The 10,361-nt window shown below is 41.6% G+C and overlaps 1 protein-coding gene across 3 annotated transcripts in view; it reads left to right on the top strand.

The window, feature by feature from the left end:
• Window positions 1-10,361, top strand: part of LOC122561888 (integrin alpha-E-like) — a 354,449-nt gene that overhangs the window by 221,210 nt on the left and 122,878 nt on the right. The gene's annotated exons all lie outside the window — the stretch shown is intronic.

Genomic DNA, 10,361 nt, shown 5'->3' with positions numbered 1-10,361 from the left:
TTTGAGTATCCGTTCTTCTTGAATACGTTGTATAGGTGGTTCTCCTCTGTTTTCCGAAGTTCGTCTGTGCTGCAGTGTGTGGTGGCTCGTTGGAATAGTGTTCTGATACAGCTTTGTTTGTGTGTGTTGGGATGGTTGCTGGTGTAGTTAAGTATTTGGTCAGTGTCTGTCGGTTTTCTGTATATGCAAGTTTGTAGTTCTCCGTTGTCCTTTCTTTCAACTGTGACGTCCAGGAATGCGAGTTTGTTGTCGGTTTCTTCCTCCTTGGTGAACTTTATGCCTGTGAGGGTGTTGTTGATGATGTTAAATGTCTCTTCCATCTTGTTTCATTTTGTGATGACAGAAAACTAACAAACTTAAAAGACCCAGTACAACCCATGGACAAAACCAACGTCATCTACAAAATTCCATGCAAGGACTGCCACAAACTCTACGTAGGACAAACAGGAAGAAAGTTAGCCACCAGGATACATGAACACCAGCTAGCCAAAAAAAACACGACTCTCTCTCCCTCGTAGCCCTACACACGGATGAAAAAAACCACCAATACGACTGGGACAACATATCTATCTAGGGACAGGCTAAGCAAAGACATGCCAGAGAATTCCTAGAGGTCTGGCCCTCCAACCACCACACCATAAACAAACACATAGATCTAGATACCATCTATCAACCCCTCAGAAAACGAACAGGAAATGACATCACCACAAACCCCAGGAACCCCATCCAGGACAAATATCTAAATAGAAAGCAGGAGACACTAGCTTCGCTTCACTTGGAGGTCGCCGCTGATGATGTTACCTAGCCAGGTAATGAAACATTTGGATATCAAGCCTACAGCTCAGTGAGCAAATTGACACCCTATTCATTATTCTTCACTGAAAACAAGCAAATGTACATGAGACCGCAATATAACATTTTATAACAACAGTAACATATAAAAAACACCCTCCTTACCCTCAGGCATATCGACAGATGTTCATAAAACCAGATTTATGTACAGATATTTCCATATTATCAGAACTTTGATTTAACTTAACTAGGCAGAGTAACCAGACTAATTCTTTGGGAAGTCTAATTTCTCTAATCTTTGCTCGTATCAAAAATTCCTCATTCTTCATATCATTCTAGTAAATCTCCTTTGCACTTTTTACTGGACTTCTACACCCAATCCTAAATAAAGTGCTTAGAATTGTACACAATACTGTAACTGTGGTCTGACCAATAACTTGCAGAGGTGAAGCATCATCTCCCTGCTTCTTTACTCTGTGCCTCTACTTATAAACTCAAGGAATTGATAAATTGTCTTAATAGCTGTTTCAGCTTGTGTGGCCACCTTCAGAAAATTATGTACTTGAACCCCAAAGTTCCTCTACTCCTGTACTCCCCCCAAATGTTGTGCTTTTTGAGCCTGTATTGGTCTCTCATATTTCTTCTACCAAAATGCAAGTCAAAGTCAAAATACAAGGTATTAATATGGGGATGCAATATAAATAATCAGAGTGTGACAGAAAGGGAACTGAATGCCAAAACATAATATTACATTGATTACTATGATCAGAATAGGGGGAATGCACTTGAACTACAAGGATAAGGAAGGATTCAGGTGAAAAAATGTGTAGAAACCCAAACAGAAACGTTGAGGTAATAGTGATGCCTATCAATGTGGCTAATACAAGTTGATGGGACCAGAAGCAGCAGAGAGTTTAATTCAAGTAGTGCATCAGAGAGTTTGATCCATGCAGAGGATAGTTGTGAAAAATAAAATTGAAATTGCTTTATCTGAATTTACAGGCAATCTGTAATAAGACAGATGAACCAATGGCAAAAAGAGACATATGTGGTTTAAATCTAATTACTGTCACAAAGATATAACTACAAAGTGATCAAGGATGGGAAACAAATATTTCAGTGTACATAACATTTCAAAAATGACTCAAAAAGAATAGAAAAAGAGGTTGCGTTGCCTGATAATTAAGGATTCATTTAGGAGATTAGCGGAAAAGGATATTGTCTCTCAAAATCAGGAAGCAGAGTTAGTATGAATAGAAATTAAGAATAGCAAGGGTCAAAAAACACTGGTCAGAGTAGTTTATTTTTCTCCAACAGTAGTCATGCATTGGACAGTGCATTAAACAAAAAATTATTAGAGTTTCTAACAAAGGCGACATAGCAGTTGTGGGGGAGTATTGTCTTCATATTTTGCTTAATTTAATTTATTGATGGGATATGGGCATCAGCTGGGCCAGCACTTCTGACCATCCCTAAAAATACTTGAACTGAATGGCTTGCTAGGCCATTTCAGAGGGCAGTTGAGAGTCAACCATATTGCTGTGGGTCTGGAGTCACATGTAGATAGCCAGGTAAGAATGACAAATAACAGAATCACAGGGTTATCATGGTGCAGAAGGAGGCCATTGGCCCACCATCTCTGCACCGACTCTATTATCTAGTCTGACTATCTTATCTCATGCCAATCTCCTCCCTGTTCCCCATATTCCGACACACCATTTCTAGCCAAAAAAAATCCAATCCCCTTTTCAGTGCCTCAATTTAACCTACTGCACTATATTTCCAGGCAGTGCATTTCATACATTAACAACTATAGAAGAACATAGAACATAGAACAGTACAGCACAGAACAGGCCCTTCACCCACGATGTTGTGCCGGCCACTGATCCTCATGTATGCACCCTCAAATTTCTATCTGTGTGAAAAAGTTTTTTTGCACATTATTTGAAACCTATGCCTTCTTGTTTTTGTTTCTTTTACATTACAGAAGTGGGAAGAAAATAAATCAGGAAATAGAAAAGGCATAGGAAAAAGTGAGGACTGCAGATGTTGGAGATCAGATTTGAGAGTGTGGTGCTGGAAAAGCACAGCAGGATGCTGACCAGACCTGCTGTGCTTTTCCAGCACCACACTCTTGATAGAAAAGGCATGTAAGAAAGGCATTATTACAATAATAATGGGAAGTTGAAGTCACATTGGGTCTTGGGTGGATTGGTAAGGTGGATACAGAACTGGCTTAGTATTAGAAGACAGAGTTGGAAGGGTGTTTTTCTGACTGCAGATCTATGACCATTAGTGTTGTGTAAGGATCGGTGCTGGGATCCCTATTGTTTATAATACATGTAAATCGAATTGGAGGAGAATGTAGGTGGCCACTGTGACCTGATTGCTGCTGCTAGCCCCTAAAAGGTCATCCCCCCACCCCTCAACCGTATCCAAAGAGGTGTATCTGTTATTGAGGTGAATGGCCATAGAGGAACCCTGCACTGGATGCCCTCCCTCCACTTTCCTCTTCTGGTGGTCACCCAGCTACCTGTAGCCTGCACCTTAGGAGTGACCACTTCACTGTAGCTCTTATCAATGATATTCTGTACACCCTGCATGATCTTGAGTGCATCCAGCTCCAGCTCCAGTTCCCTAATGCGGTCTGTCAGGAGATGCAGCCAGAAGCACTTCTCACAAGGATGGCTACCAGGGACACTGGAAGTCTCACTGATCTCCCACATGCTGCAAAAGGAGCATGTCACGACCCTAACTGCCATCCCCACTGCCTTCAGTCTAGACAGAAAGAATGTAGAGTTAAAGAGCTCTTACCTGTATGCCTGCACAGCCTCCTCAAGCAAAGGCCTCAGCACTTCCACTCGAACACTGGCCCACTCTCTTAACAACTGCTCTACCAGATTGCCCCTCATTATTCAACATTCAAGTGAAAACAAATCAAGTTTGTTCAATCTGTCCTCAGAATTAATACCCTCCAAACTAGTCAACATTCTGATAAATCTTTCTGTACCCTTGCAAAGCTTCCACATCCTTCTGGTTAGTGTGGTGACCAGAACTGTAAACCATATTCCAAAGCTAAACATCTACACAGCTGTAACATGATTTGCCAATTTTTATAATTCATGCTTTGACCAATGGAGGCTAGTATTGAGGTAGCCCCTGATCAGAGTGGCATAAATATGGCCACTACAGTGCCTGCCACTGGCCTAAATATGGCTGCAGTAACAGAATTAGCATGCCTGCTCTAGCATTTAAATGAGGTCATAAGTTAGAACAGTGGTAACTTTGAGGCGGAGTTATCTCACATTACAGGATCTACTTTGAACAAAGAATCTTACAAATTAGTATACAGGGAATTCTGCACAAACAGCAGCTGCAGAAGTCTGTAGGAGACAGTTTGACAAGAAATATCTAAGAGCAGGCAGCCTGAAATTTGTAACAAGCATTAAAGAGAAAAATAGGATTCCACAATAATAGAAATAGATGATAAGGGTGGGATTATGACTTGTAAAAATCTCAGAGATCAGACAAATTCACTGAGCTTTGAAGTGATTGAGTTTTAGTCTTATCAATGAGAAAGATGTTGTTTTATTAGGTAAAAAGAATTAGTCAGAGTAGGGGCAGTAAATTATATCCCAGAAGACAATGTCTGACTAGAATGAGTTATAATGCACCTGCAAGATAAAGAAGGGTGTCTAACTAAGCCTTCAAGGTCTCATGGGACCAAAACTGCTCACAACTCATTAGCTAAAGAATGCTAACCGTAGGTATAAACATAAAACTCTATATGTAACCAACTTTATAGTGGAATTAATATTAGGAATCTTATAGCAATTTACAGTAAGAGTTAACGCTTTTGATTCTGTGATTAGGACAGCAGGAAATATAAGATGAGTAACAGAACTTGATAGGGATAGCAAAGAATAAAATGAATAACAGAATTCAAGCAGTCCTTAGAGATAAGAGAGTCTGGGAAATGTCCAAAGGGATATAACCATTAGCTTTGGAATGAGAATTAATAAGATACAGTGTAAGATCCCAAGGCCTGATGATTACAATGTCTGATAAACATCATGAGATCATTGGGATCCTAGGACTGTCCATAGGGTGTCCATTAGTGATCAGGTGTTTTGCAGGATTGGATGTATAGATGAAGGGGGAAGGAACAATGACAATGTTGCCGCCTCAGGCGACTGACTGTGTGAAGTTTGCACATTCTCCCTGGGTTTCCTCCGGGTGCTCCAGTTTCCTCCCACAGTCCAAAAATTTGCTGGTTAGGTGAGTTGGCCATGCTAAATTGCCTGTAGTGTTAGGTGAAGGGTTAAATGTAGGGGAATGGGGAAATCAGAGCATCATTGACCAGCATTGAGACTCAGAGGGAAAGGGTGTAGTTGGACAGGGCGATACTGATAGGAGATTCACTTGTGAGGAGGACAGATAGGAGATTCTGTGGCCACAAGAAGACCTCAGGATGGTGTGTTGCCTTCTGGGTGCCAGAGTCAAGGATGTCTCTGAGCAGTTGCAGAACATTCTGAAGGGCGATCAAGCAGAGATAATTGTGCTCATCAGTATAAATGATATAGGGAGATAAAGGGATGGGGTCCTGTGAATTGAATATAGGAGTTAGGTAAGAAGTTAAAAAGCAGGACCTCAAGGGTAGTGATCATCGGATTACTCCCAGAGTCACGCGCTAGTGAGGATAGAAATAGAAAGAGAGGCCAGATGAATGCATGGCTAAGGAGCTGGTGTAGGAGGCAGGGTTTTCAGTTTTTGGATCATTGGGATCTCTTCTGGGGTAGAGGTAACCTGTACAAGAGGAACAGGTTGTATTTGAACCAGAGGGGGACCAATATCCTTGTGGGAAGATTTGCTAGTGTTACCCAGGAGGGTTTAAACTAGTTTGGCAGGAGGGTGGGACTCTGAATAAGAGAAGGGCCATTGAGAAGTTGGGGAGAATGCATTAGCCACCGAAAGCAAGTTTACTATTCAGGATAGCTGGGGCACAGTAAAAGGAGGGAAAAGATTCTGGTTTAAAGTGCATTCATTTCGATGCATGAGGCCTGACTGGTAAGGTAGCTGAGCTCAGAGCATGGATTGTCTCAGGGGACTGAGATAATATAGCCATAACAGAAACATGGCTGAGAGAAGGACAGGACTGGCAGCTCAGTGTTCCAAGATACAAAAGCTGCAGGCATGATAGAAGTACAAGTAAGCAAGGAGGGGGAGGATAAGGGAGCACATAACAACAAGTGCTTAGAGAGGATATTCTTAAGGGCTCATCAAATGAGGCCAACTGGTTAGAACTTAGACACAAGAAAGGATGGTCACTATGTTGGGATTGTATTGTAGATCCCCAAATAGTCAGCGAGTATTAGGGGAGCAGATGTGTAGAGAAATTGCAGATACCTGTCTCTTAACAGAGTAGTATTGATTGGAGATTTTAATTTCCCCTGTATTGACTGGGTCACCCAGAGTGTAAAAGGTCCGGATCTAGTTGAATTTGTCAAATGTGTCCAAGAAAGTTTCCTAAATCAATATGTAGAGGGCCCTACTCGGGAAGGTGCAACATTTTGGGGTGGCTCAGTGGTCAACACTGCTGCCTCACAGCACCAGGAACGCGGGTTCGATTCCCACCTTAGGCGACTGTGTGTAATTTGCATATTCTCCCCGTGTCTGCGTGGTTTCCTTCGGGTGCTCCGGTTTCCTCCCACAATCCAAAAGATGTGCAGATCAGGTGAATTGGCCATGCTAAATTGCCCATAATATTAGGTACATTTGTCAGGGGTAAATGTAGAGGAATGGGTCTGGGTGGGTTACTCTTCGGAGGGTCAGTGTGGATTTGTTGGGCCAAAGGGCCTGATTCCATACTGTAGGGAGTCTCATCTAATCTAATCTTAACATTGGATCTCCTCTTAGGAAAAAAGGTCAAGCAAGTGACTGAAGTGTCAATCGGAGAGCACTTTGGGTGCAGTGACCATAACTCTCTTAGTTTTAACAGTTATAGAAAAAAGATAGGAGAGGTCATCAGGTTAAGGTACTAAATTGGAGTAGGGCTAATTTTGGGGCCATTAGGCAGGATCTAGCAGAGGTTGATTGGGTGAATCTGTTTGGAGGAAAGGGAATGATTGGCAAATGGGAGACTTTTAGCAGTGTGATATCAGGAGTCCAGGGACAGTATGTCCCTATTAGAGTGAATGGAAAAGCTGGCAGGTTGAGGCATGCCTGGCTGATGAGGAATATTGAGGCTCTGGTCAGGAAGAGAAAGAAGACATGCATTGGGTTTAAACTATTGGGCTCAAGTGAATTCCTGGATGACTATTAAAAAGTGTAGGAGCACAATTAAAAGGGAAATCAGAAGGGCAAAAAGAGGGTATGAGATGGATCTGGCAGATATCTTATGGTCTTATGGTCTTGTTATAATGTTAAATATAATCCCAAGAAGCTCTACAGATATATTAATAGTAAAAGGGTGACGAGGGAGAGAATAGGTCCTGTTAAAGATCAACATGGCCGTCTATCTGTGGAGCCACAGGAGATGGGGAGATTTTTAATTAATATTTCTTTTCAGTGTTTACTGAGGAGAGAGTCTTGGATGCTAGGGAAATAAGGGAAACAAGTGTGGATGTTTTAGACCATACACACATTACCAGAGAGGAGTTGTTTGCAGCCTGAAAGAGCACTAAGGTGGATAAATCCCACTGGCCTGATCAAGTCCATGCTCGGACATTGTGGAAGGCTAGGGATGAAATTGCAGAGATTTTTGCTTCAACTTTAGCTATCGGTGAAGTTCGGGAAGACTGGAAGGTGAGAACAAACAAAGAACAAAGAACAAAAAACATTTACAGCCCAGGAACAGGCCCTTCGGCCTTCCAAGCCTGAGCCAATCCAAATCTACTGTCTAAACCTGGCGCCCAATTCCTAAGCATCTGTATCCTTATGCTCCCTGCCTACTCATGCATCTGTCCAGATGCATCTTAAATGAATCTACCACGCTTGCCTCTACCACCTCTGCTGGCAACGTGTTCCAGACACCCACCACTCTCTGTGTAACATACTTGCCGCATGTATCCCCCTTAAACTTTTCACCTCTCACCTTGAAAGTGTGACCTCTCATTATTGAATCCTTCACCCTGGAAAAAAGCTTATAGTTAATGTTGTTCCGTTGTTTCAGAAAGGTAGCAAAGACAAGCTAGGAAACTATAGGCCAGTGAGCCTGACATCAGTGGTAATCAAGTTGTTGGAGAGGATAGTGATAGTGGGTCATGTCTTTTGGTGGCCAGTTGGTAGACATGTATCCTGGTGGTAAGTTTCCTACTAGTTTGTCCGAAATCGTGTTTTTTACAGTTCTTGCATGGTATCTTGTAAATAAACTAAAGTATCGAATGGATCCTTTAGGTTCATTAGTCACTGATTAAATGTGTTGGTAGGTTTGTGGGCTACCATGATGCCAAGAGGTCTGAGATGTCTGGAAGTCATTTCTAATATGTTTTTGATGTAAGGTAATGTGGCTATAGTTTTTGGTTGCGTTGTGTCTGCTTGTTTGGGTTTGTTTCTGAGGAATCAATGGATTCTGTTTATTGGGTACCCGTTTTTCTTGAAAACATTATTTTTTTTTCAGCTTTTTGTAGTTCTTGGATTCTGCAGTATAATGTCGCTCATTGAAATAACGTCTTGAAGCAGCTCTATTTGTGGGTGTTAGGATGATTGCTTCTGAAGTTAAGTATTTGGTCTGTGTTTGTTATTTTCTGTAGACACTAGTTTGAAGCTCTCCATTAACTGTACATTCAACTGTCATGTCTGGGAATGGGAGTCTGTTGTTGTTCTCCTCCTCTTTTGTAAATTTAGATACTACCAGCAAAACTAATGGCATTTACAAGATACCATGCAAGAACTGTTTAAAAAAAACACTACATCAGACAAACTAGTAGGAAACTTGCCACCAGGATACATGAACAGCAACTGGCCACCAAAAGACATGATCCACTATCACTAGTTTCTATACATACAGATAAATAAGGACACTACTTTGATTGGGACAATACAGACATCCTAGGACAGGTGAAGCAAAGACACGCATGAGAATTCTTAGAGGCATTGCACTCTAACCAGGACTCCACCAATAAATACATCGATTTAGATCCTATCTACCTTCCCTTGAAAAAAAACAGAAATGACATCACCCAACTTAAGAAACCAAGACCTATTAATAGTGAGGCGGGATATACCACCAGCACGTCACTGGAGACTCTCATTGATTATGTTACCTAGTATGGTGATGAAACGTCTGAAATCAAACCTTCAAGGTCAACGAGTTAACTTACATACTTATCATCAACCTGAGCAACACATCTTCTCAAAAATCATTTACGAGAATGTTGCTAGGACTAGAAGGCCTGAGTTGGAGGGAGAGGTTGGCCAGGATAGGACTTTATTCCTTGGAATGTAAGAGAATGAGGGTTGACCTTATTGAGATATATAAAATCATGAGGGGCATAGATAGGATGAATGCATATAGGGATGGGGGAACTGAAAACTAGAGGGTGTAGGTTTAAGGTGAGAGGGGAAAGATTTAAGAAGGACCTGAGTGGCAACTTCTTCACGCAGACACTGATGCGTATATGGAATAGGCTGCCAGAGAAAGTTGTTGAGGTAGGTGCAATAACAACATTTTAAAAATATTTGGATAGGTACATGGATGGGAAGGGTTTAGAGGGATATGGATCAAATGTGGGCAATTGGACCTAGCTGAGTGGGCACCGTGGTCAGCTTGGGCCATTTTGGGTTGAAAGGCCTGTTTCCATGATGTATTGCTGTATGACTCTATGACACCAAGTGCACAAAATTATGACAGGCATGGATAAGGTGGATAGTTGGAGTCTCTTTCCCAGAGTATAAATGTCAATTGTGAGGGGGCATTAGTTAAGGAAAACAGGAGTAAGTTTAAAGGAGAATAAGAGATACGTTATTTATGCCAAAGATGGTAACTGCTGGAATGCACTGCTAGAAGGTGGGAGAGGTGGATACAATGGTAACATTTAAGAGGCAGTTTGCCAAATATATATAGAGAGAGGAAGGGAATAGAGGGCTATGAACTTTGCAGAGACAAAAGGTTTTTAGTTTAGAAAGGCATCATGCATTGGCTCAGTGTTGGTGGGCTGAAGAGCCTGCTCTTTTGTGTACTGTTTTTGGTCAGTATGCAGGTGGATTAGTTAAATCAGGTTGGTAGCGGATCTCAAGAAAGGAAATTTTTGGACTATCTACACGTTTATTTTTGAAAAAGCTTTGTGGTAGACCCCACCAGGGAACAGATGTTCGCAGGTAAAGGGACGGCTGGAAAATGGGAAGTATTCAGAAATGAGATAACAAGAATCCAGAGAAAGTATATTCCTGTCAGGGTGAAAGGGAAGGCTGGTAGGTATAGGGAATGCTGGATGACTAAAGAAATTGAGGATTTGGTTAAGAAAAAGAAGGAAGAATATGTCAGGTATAGACAGGATAGATCGAGTGAATCCTTAGAAGAGTATAAAGGAAATAGGAGTATACTTAAGAGGGAAATCAGGAGAGCAAAA

The sequence above is a fragment of the Chiloscyllium plagiosum genome, chromosome 23, assembly GCF_004010195.1.
Source record: "Chiloscyllium plagiosum isolate BGI_BamShark_2017 chromosome 23, ASM401019v2, whole genome shotgun sequence".
Lineage (NCBI taxonomy): Eukaryota > Metazoa > Chordata > Chondrichthyes > Orectolobiformes > Hemiscylliidae > Chiloscyllium > Chiloscyllium plagiosum.
The sequence above is the reverse complement of the archived record's forward strand: the minus strand, read 5'-3'. Positions and strand labels throughout refer to the sequence as shown.